A 10,535-nucleotide genomic window follows, 5' to 3' on the forward strand; every position below is an offset into this window, starting at 1 on the left:
GAAGATTTTGGTGAGGCAATGGGGTTAAAGGGGCCAAGATTGATCCCGTTTTGGTGCTTAATGCCAAAGGGGGAGAAAATAAGGCCAAAGCAACAAATGGATCAGCTACCACTTGAGAATTTTGAAAATAGTATAATAGAGCTTTTGGTTTGTCAAAAATCTCTTATTGTCTCTTTTGTCAAAAGTTGGCCTCTTGAGGGGAGAATGATTGATTATGGGAAATAGGGGGAGTTTTTGAATTCTTGATCAATTTCTCTTGGAATGTCTCTCTCTATGCCTCAACAAGTGTTTTTGACTTAGAGATAGGAAATTGAGTTTGACTTGCAAAAACAAACCAAGTGGTGGCAAAGAATGATCCAAATATGCCAAATTTGAGTTTTCATTTGCATTGATGTTGCACTTCTTTTAGTTGCTTTTTATTGTGTTGGCATATATCACCAAAAAGGGGGAGATTGAAAGGGAAATGTGCCCTTGGGCCATTTCTAAGTATTTTGGTGATTAAGTGTCCAACACAAGTGCCTAAGTGTTAAATTGTGCAAAGGACTCAAAAAGTGCAAATCAAGAGAAAAGGTATGTTTCTAGACTTGGTACATTGATTTGAAGACTAATGTATTGTGTCTAAGTGCTAGAAACAGGAGAAATTGTTTTTGGAGAAAAGTTGGCTAAGTACAGCCAAAATGCAGCTCGGTCTGGGTGCACCGGACAATGTCCGGTGGTGCACCGGACAGTGTCCGGTGCGCCAGACTAGCTCTGGCGAACTGGCTGCTCTTGGGCTTCGACGGCGGCGTACGGCTATAAATCACCGGACTGTCCGGTGGTGCACCGGACTGTCCGGTGAGCCAACAGTCGGCTGGGCCAACGGTCGGCCGCGCAATCCACGCGCGACGCGTGGCAGAGCCAACGGTCAGAAGGGGGCACCGGACAGTGTCCGGTGCGCCAACGGCTCTGAATCTCCAACGGTCGGCTTCGCCAAAGAAGGAAAGAAATCCGCACCGGACAGTGTCCGGTGGTGCACCGGACTGTCCGGTGCGCCAGGCGACAGAAGGCTAGAATTGCCTTCCTGGAATGCTCTCAACGGCTCCTAGCTGTCTTGGGGCTATAAAAGGGACCGCTAGGCGCATGGAGGAGCATACCAAGCATTCTCTGAGCATTCCTAAGCAGACTTCAATTCCGCGCATTCGATTCTTTGTGATAGCAACTAGAGCTCCATTTGAGTAGAGAACTCTTTGAGTTGTGTTGAGAGCTCGTGTTGTGACTTGTGTGCGTATTGTCACTCTGATTTTGTGTCTTGTGTGTGTTGCTCATCCCTCCCTTACTCTGTGCTTCTTTGTGAACATCAAAGTGTAAGGGCGAGAGGCTCCAAGTTGTGGAGATTCCTCGCAAGCGGGATATAGTAAAAAGCAAAACACCGTGGTATTCAAGTGGGTCTTTGGAACCCTCGTCCGTTGGGACGCCACAACGTGGAGTAGGCAAGTGTTGGACTTGGCTGAACCACGAGATAAACCACTGTGTCATCTCTGTGTTGATATTCTTGTGGTTATCGTGTTGTGCAAGAACTCCTCTCTAGCCACTTGGCTATATTGTGCTAACCTCTAATCAAGCTTTTTTGATTAAGTTTCAAGTTTTTACAGGATCACCTATTCACCCCCCCTCTAGGTGCTCTCAACTGTGCGGGGGTATTTATAGGTGCTTGAGTGCCCAGCGTCTTGGGTTAAGGACGCATGTGCCCTCAAGCACCCAGGTTATCCCCGGAATATTCTTATAAAGCAGGGTTACAGACTGTAATTACAGAGAAGCCTTTACAAATTGGGCCCGTAATGCGCAGCAGCCACGCGGGGCCTGTTACAATGGGCCGAATTACACGTGGACCTTCATGTTGGACGAGTCCGCGGGATGGGACGACCTCGTCGTTGGCCTTCGTCCTGCAGCGTGTTGGACGAAGGGTGGAGACTGCCAGTCGTTTCATCTCCGTTGGTGCAGCGAGATTGGTGAAGGCATCGAGCGAAGGGTAGCGTCTTCGCCTTCGCCCCAACACTCGGCCAAGGAATATGATGATTTGATGTATCTTATCTCTTTCTTCCTTTTATATTTTCTTGAAATAAAAACAATACATAAGGGATAAATTTTCAACTTGATGTAATAATATTGTCGTTACATCATCGAGTGTGATAGAATTAAGTTCCAAAGCTACAAAGTCGTTCCTAAGGGAGCGTAGAGTAAGTTCCGAAGCTACAAAGCCATTCCTAAGGGAGCGTAGAGTAAGTTCTGAAGCTCAAAAGTCGTTCCTAAGGGAATGCAGAGCCAAAATACCACCTAAATCAAAGGTGAAGAAGCTCCAAAGTCGTTCCTAAGGGGATGCAGAGCTTAAATACCACCTAAATCAGAGGTGAAGAAGCTCCAAAGTCGTTCCTAAGGGGATGCAGAGCTTAGCTCCAAAGTCGTTCCTAAGGGGATGCAGAGCTAAAATACCACCTACGTAAAAGGTGAAGAGACTCCAAAGTTGTTCCTAAGGGAATGCAGATTCTAGATGTGTTTTCGTGTGGGTGCTTATCTTCGACATAAACATCATATTGCATCCTATCATCACATCATTCCGCATAGCATTACATCATACATCATATCGCATCAACAAGAAAATTGTGCAAAAGAAAAAATGCTCCTCTGGAAATATTCGATGGATTATGAAACAATGTGCTGAAGCACAAAGTATATTGTTGTGGACTTGTTCTCAAACGCTATGAATTAAGAACAAGGCAACATAAAATGTTAAATATAAATGCTCTTCGTCCGCTGAAGCATTATCTCCCCAAGGATTTAATGAACTTCGGGCGAAGACCATGAGCAAAATATCACGAAGGTCATACCTTCGTGATCAGACTTATGAAACAATATGAAACAAAGTACAAAACATGAATTATTAAAGAGAAATATGCCATAAATAGATAACATTATTCACATATTTTATCATATGAATTTAAATACCAAAACATAACATTTAGACATATTAATACCTTTGCCTTGACATAAAACAGTAATTCTAGAGCAATGCGTTTGCGATTACAGGATTCCGTGAACAGTAAAGGAATATTGTTCACTATTTATAGGCACAGGACACAGCCTGTAAGGAATTACAATCATACCCCTTATAAAAGTTTACAACAATGACTCAGACCCTTATGGACTAAAAGGTCATTCTATCTTTAAGTCGGTTCGATCCTTCATCTTCGGATACGCTATAACCTCAAAGATTCATGAGTGGTAGCTTCGGCATAACGTATAAGCAGCTTTAGCCGAAGCTGTTTCTTCTTACAGGACCTTCGGCGACGAAGCATGGTCCCAACAGTAGCCCCTTCGCGGTGCTAGATCGTTTTTCGTAACGAGCTTGATCCGTGAAAAAAGTCTCTTAGGCTTCGGGAAGCCGAAGGTCCGAAAAACACCTTCCCTGAGCTCGTTGCCGAGAAACGATACAGTTTCCAAGCGCGGAGCGGTCCCACCATGCAGGTTCACTTTCTTGGTTTTTGCGGCCCGCCGTGCAGTGGGTGCGAGCGACTGTTTGCCCGGTGTAAAAATCCTGACGATTCACCTTCTTACTTGCAGCACTATATAAACAGACATGTAGGTGTGAAGTTACCACGACATTCATTGCTATTGCACTTTCGCTGCCAAAAATTTAACCATAGCTGAAGCTTGATTTTTGCATTCAAACGAAGCTCTGGTTTGGATTGTGCTTCGTCATGAGAAGATCTTCGGAAAAAAGGTTATTAACTTCCAAAGAATTTTTCAAGAAAATTTAAAATCAAATGGCCAGAATACGCTCCACTACTAGGGTTGAGGGTGATGGAGATGAGACCGAAGCCGTTGAAACTGTTCCGATTTCTGAAGCAATGAGGCGATCTAGGCTGGTTTCATCAGAGGACACACCTGTTGCCGAAGCAACACAAGCTGATGTTGAAGAAGTTGGTTCCGAAGATGAGTACAGCTGTGGGATGCCAAGTAAACCTAGTCATTTGGACTTTGGAAAGTCCACCATCTCTGAAGCTGATCTTCCAAAAATGGTGAAGCTGGGCTATTTTAGTGAAGCAAAAAAGGAGCTGGTTCGTTTTGGCGGAGAGGAAACTATTCCGAAGCCGGAAAAGAATGAAGTTGTAGTGTTCAAAAGCTTCTTTAAAGCTGGCCTAAGGTTCCCCCTGAATGGGATGATTTCTATTGTACTGAAGAAGTTTGGGATTTACCTTCATCAACTGACCCCCAATGCTATTGTTAGATTAAGTGTTTACATTTGGGCCCTTCGTAGCCAGGGAGTGGAACCGTTCGGTGAGGGTTTCTGCCGAGTTCATGAATTACATTACCAGACTAAAGCCAGAGGAGATGGTCTACATGAGAATTTTGGCTGCTACAACTTTGCTTATCGCAAAACTACGAAGTTTCCAGTGATAAGCTACCGAAGCAAATGGCCAACCGGATGGAAGTTTGAATGGTTTTATGTTAAAGTTGATAAAGATGAAGATAAATTGGTCCAGAATCCGCTAGAGCTAAACTTCGGAGAGACGAGGCCCCAATGCAACATGCTAAGGGGGAGCCCGAGCCAGATTGTTTTGGCTGAGTTTCGCGTGATCTCAGATCATATTGGCACTAGAGACTTGGTGCAGGAATTTCTGGCTTTTAAAGTTTTCCCAACAATGAGGGAATGGGAGATGCCGAAGCTGGAGGGAGAAAAGAAAAAGGGAGAACTTGTTCGATTGCCTTATTACTACAAATTTAAGAAACACTTTAAAAAACCCTGCCAGGAGTGGTTGAACTCAATCGAGATTATGTGCAACGAAATCCTCGAAAATTATTCTAAGAAAGAAGATCAGTTGATGACTGCAGCCTTCGGCACTCGTCCGAAGCGAAGATTGAATCGTGTGCTAGATGCCTTGAATTTTGATTACCTTGATTACGAGCAACTAGGCGGAGATGCCGAAGGCCCGAAGAGAAAAAGGATTGCCAGCGCCCTGGACAAAGAAAGCACCAAATTGGCTAAAAAGGAAAAAGAAATTTTTGAAAAACTGAGCCCTGAGCCGAAGATCACTGCTCCAAGGAAAAGAAAAGTTGTATCTCCAAAACCTACATCTCCAAAACCAAAGACATCAGTCCGAGAGGAGGAAGCTCCTGCAACACCTTCTGCTGCCGAAGTGGAAGAGATTCTGAAGGTAATGACTGAACATTTGCCTGTCAAGCTAAGTCCGTTGGCGCCAGAACTGACGAAGTTTTTTCAGAAGGACAAAGAAGCTTCGGCAGCAGAAAGTCCCACAAAGCCGAAAAAACGAAGAATTATCCAAGTGGCAGATGTCATTCATCAGACACCGCCACCGATATCAGCGTCGAAAATTGTTATTGCCGAAACCACCGGAGCCGAAACCACTGGAGCAGAACCCGCCGGAGCCAAAGCTACCGAAGCCGAATCTACCGGAGCAACCACTAAAGCCGAAGCCACCGGAGCCGAAGTCGGAACCACCGAAGATCCTAACCTGGAAACCACACTTGATGATATTGACAATATACTTCTGAGAATGGCTGAAGAAGAAGCTGCTGTGGTTGCGGTGAACACGGCAACTGAAAAAGGAAAAGACATTTTAGAAGAAGAAAATTTTAATTTTCAAGATATACTTGGACAAGAGTTAACAGATGCTGAAAAAGAAGAGCTAAAGAAATATGCTATATCCCGTGGATACAAACCAGGGTCTCTGCTATTTGGTGGGGTCAACGAAGGGAAGCTAAGATGCCTTTGGAATCGAACCGAAGCCAAGGTTGTCAGGACCTTCTCCAAAAGCGTTGGTCTGCCGAAGATAGAAGTGGACCTCTGCAGGTACCAGCGACAGCATATTGCCGGTAGCTTGCTCTATGCTAATTTCAAGGTAAAAAAACAATTTTGTATTATTATTATTTTTTGACGAAGGTTGTTTTCTGACGAAGGTTGCTTTGGCATAGTATACTACTAAGTAAAGTGCTGAGAATGCAACAAGATCTTGAAGAGGAAAAAAACAAAGCTATCATCAAAGATCTAGAAGGCAAAGTCGAAAATTACGAAGCTGCTCTGAAGAAAAAGGACTTCGTCATTCAAGACCTTGAAATCATAGCTAAAGAACACGAAGCTGCCTTAGAAAAGAAAGACTTCGTTATTCATTCTATGGAAGGTTCACTAGCTGAGGTCCAAGCCGAAATTGACAGATTAAACAATGAATTACTCAAAAAGTCAAAAAAATCTGAGCAGGAAAAGAAGAACCTCGAAACAAGTCTCAAGACCGAAATCGAGAAGAATTCAAATTTGCAACAATCATTGAAGGAGCTTCAGGAGAAAAGCTTAAATTTCGGCACCCGATGCGTGCAGCGGCTGAAGGATGTATTTCACTCAATTGGGGCCAGCTCTGATAAATTTACACCTTCAGCTGAAAACCTGCCCAACACCTTGGAATACATTGAAGGCGAGGTTGATGCACTTGACGAAGTTATTGCTGGGCATGCTGATTTCTGCGCCCTGCTAGCTTCTCGAGGCACAGCTACCGCTTTCCTGAAGACCGACTGCACGCATGGGAAGATTGTAAATAGACCAAACTTCAGCTTGTCACCGGCAGATTTGGTTGACATCCCAAGCCTAGCCCGAAGCATAGGAAACAGATTTATGACCCAGATTTGGGTAAACGGCGGGCAAAAAATGGCTGGTGACGAAGCTCGGAGCCACCTTAAGCCGGTGAGAAACTTATACTTGTTACTTTTACCTTCTCCTTGAAATTTGCACCTTTCTCATTCTGTTTTAATATGTACAGGATGATGAAGCTGAAGAATGATGGGTTGAAGCTTAACAGTTGTTGTAAAAGACTTTTCTGCAAAAAATTCTGGAGAAATCTTTGTAATATAATTGTAGAAAAAACTTATGTAAATTTGTGCATACCTTGTAATATATCTTTTCTCCTTTATCCGTGTACAATCTGCTTTGCTGTGAACGAAATTTCACTTTTGAGCCGAAGGCGAAAAACACCTTCCCTTCTTTTCGTACACAACGAAGCAAGAAAATTTCCTTTCTCCAAAGTTTTTTCCTCACAGCCGAAGCATCTGCTTTTTCTGTATGATATGATGATAATGATCCTATATATGTCTAAATGAATGTTTATGAATGCAAATGTCATGATGTAATGTATCGTGCAAGTGAATATCCGAATGTATATTCAAAACCATAATCATAGCTTTCATTCCCTTGGGAATGACTCAAATCTTTTTGCCGTTTATTTTTCGGCTTCACCGTTTACTTTTCGGTGTATCAGCGCTGACTTTTCGCTGTAAGCCTCCCTTAGGAGCTTCTTCGCCTTTTATTTCAGCGGAATCAGCGTTTATTTTTCGCTGTAAGCCTCCCTTAGGAGCTTCTTCGCCTTTTATTTCAGTGGAATCAGCGTTTATTTTTCGTTGTAAGCTCTGCATTCCCTTAGGAACGACTTTTGAGCTTCTCCCTGTTTTCTTTTCTTTTGCCTTTGCACTCAATGGTGCATTCTCAGCTTTTACATTTACATCTTTGGGGGATATCGCTCTTATAAAATTGAAAAAAGAAAAATTACATGTTGTGGCCCCATTAAAAACCTTTCTTCCCCTTTGGTAAGGAAAAGGGTGCCGCAAGAAAGAATAGAAAAAATTACATCAAGCTAAACATAATATCGCCGGAGCTCATCCGCATTCCATGATATAGGAATATTGTTGCCATCCATATCCTTCAATCTGTAGGAACCGGGTCTTGACGAAGATACTACCAGAAAAGGTCCTTCCCACTTCAGGTGTAATTTGCCTATTGTCTCTGGGTTGGCTACTCTTCGAAGCACCAAATGTCCTGGTTCAATGTTCTTTAGCCTAACCTTTCTATCACACCATTTTATTGTTTCAGCTTGGTATTTGTTAATGTTTTCCATAGCTTGAAGCCTGATCCCCTCTATAGCATCTTTTCCACAGAGTAATCAGCTTCAGCTTCGTCTTCTGTCGAAGCTACTATTCTTATTGGTCCTGCTTTGGCTTCTTCCGGAGTTATTGCTTCATCACCAAACAATAGTTTGAATGGTGTAAAGCTTGATGATCTTGATATTGTTATGTTGTGGCTCCACACTACTTTGATTAATTTGTCTGGCCACTTCCCCTAGGCTGATTGAAGATTAACTTCATTATTCCTGTCATTATGATGCCATTAGCTCTTTCAACAAGTCCATTTGATTCCAGATGTCGAACTGATGCGAAATGGATCTTCGTGCCAATTTGATCGCAAAATTCTCTGAAAGCTTCGGAATCAAACTACGTCCCATTATCCACAGTAATAGCCTTCGGCACTCCGAAGCGACAAACAATATTTTGCCAAAAAAAACTTTTGAATAGTGACCGAAGTTATTGTGGCTAAAGGCTTTGCCTCAATCCATTTAGAAAAATATTCCACTGCCACTACAACATATCTTAAGTTCCCTTGTGCTGGTGGTAACGGACCTAACAAATCAAGGCCCCACCTTTGCAGCGGCCAAGTGGGTTGTATTAACTGAGTTAAAGACGAAGGTTGTTTTTGATCTCTTGCACATTTCTGACAACCTTCGCACTTTTGGACTAATTCCGCTGCATCTGAAGCTGCCTTTGGCCAATAAAATCCTTGACAAAAAATTTTTCCAAGCAAAGGCCTAGATCCAATGTGAGATCCACACAGGCCTGCGTGTATTTCCTTCATCAATTCTATACCTTCGACTCTGGATAAACACTTGAGTAGCGGAGAACAGACCCCACACTTGTATAGTTCCCCTTCTATTATAACATATGGTCGAGCTCTTGCCTCTATCCTCCTGTTATAAGCTTCGTCATCTGAAATAAAGTTACCCTGAAGGAAAGAGATGATCTCAGTTCTCCAGTCTTCACTATAGACAGGGGATATGTTGAGGACTGCTCTTTCAAGAAGCTCAACCGAAGGTGCTTTTATTGTTTCGAAAAATACTTCCGAAGGTAAGGGCAGCCCCTGTGCTGCTGACTTAGCTAATAAATCAGCATATTCGTTTTCTCCACGAGGAATATTTTTAACAGAAAACCCTTCTAAGGAAGCCTCAATCCTTCGGACCATGTCTAAATATTTTTCAAGCTTCGGATCTCTTGCTTTATAACTTTTGTCAATATGACCAGAAATAACCTGGGAATCAGTTTTAAGAACCGTCCTTCTGATTCCCATCGCCTTTAACTTCCAAAGACCCAAGAGCAAAGCTTCGTACTCAGCAATGTTATTTGTGCAACTGAAATCAAGTCTTGTTGCATAACAAGTTTTAACTTTGGAAGGTGCGACCAACACAACAGCTGCTCCTGCTCCGAAGGTTCCCCAAGATCCATCGCAAAATACTGTCCAAACTTCGGCATCTTTAGTCGTTTCTTCTTCCTGAGCCCCTGGTGTCCAGTCAGCAATGAAGTTTGCCAATGCTTGGGACTGAATCGAAGATCTATGTACATAATCAATACAAAATTCATTGAGTTCCGCAGCCCATTTTTCGACCCTTCCAGTAGCTTCTCTATTTCTCATAATATCCTTCAACGGTTGTGAAGAAGGAACAACTATATTGTATGCTTGAAAATAGTGCTGAAGCTTCCTGGAGGCCATCAAAACAGCATACACCACCTTCTCCAATTCTGTATAATTTTTCTTTGATAAACTAAGAACTTCGGATACAAAGTATATTGGGGCTTGCTTTTTGACTTGGCCTTCAAGCTTCTCCTGTACAAGTGTTGCACTTACCGCTGAGTGCGAAGCTGCCACATATAACAGCAGAGGAGCCCCTGGCGTTGGTGGAGTTAGTGTTGTTAGGTCTATCAAATATTGCTTCAGCTCTTCGAAGGCTCTCTACTGAACTGGTCCCCATTGAAAAACTTCGGCTGACTTCAGCACTTCGAAAAATGGTAAATTTCTCTGTGCTGATCTAGATATAAATCTGTTGAGAGATGCCAGTCTTCCTGTCAATCTTTGAGCCCCCTTCTTTGTACTTGGTGGTTCCATTCGAAGGATAGCTTCGATTTTATTTGGATTAGCCTCAATCCCTTTTGTTGAAACTAGGCAGCCAAGGAATTTCCCTTTCTTCACCCCGAAGACACATTTTTCTGGATTCAACTTTAAACCGGCCTGTCTAAAATTAGCGAAGGTCTCCTGCAGATCAGCAATGTGATTATCTTGCTTCGTGCTTTTTACAATGATATCATCAACATAAGTTAGCACATTTCTGCCTATCTAAGATTGAAGAACCTTCGCTGTCATTCTGCTGAAGCTTCCTCCAGCATTCTTGAGCCCCTCAGGCATCCGAAGGTAACAATATGTTCCACTAGGGGTTATGAAGCTGGTCTTTGGCTCATCCTCCTTCTTCATCCAAATTTGATGATAGCCTGAATAACAATCCAGCAGACTCATAAGCTCTGATGAAGCTGCTGCATCAACTAGAAAATCTATCCTTGGCAATGGAAACTCGTCCTTCGGACAGGCCTTGTTGAGATCAGTAAAATCAATACACATT

This window comes from Zea mays, chromosome 7 (genome assembly GCF_902167145.1).
Source record: "Zea mays cultivar B73 chromosome 7, Zm-B73-REFERENCE-NAM-5.0, whole genome shotgun sequence".
Lineage (NCBI taxonomy): Eukaryota > Viridiplantae > Streptophyta > Magnoliopsida > Poales > Poaceae > Zea > Zea mays.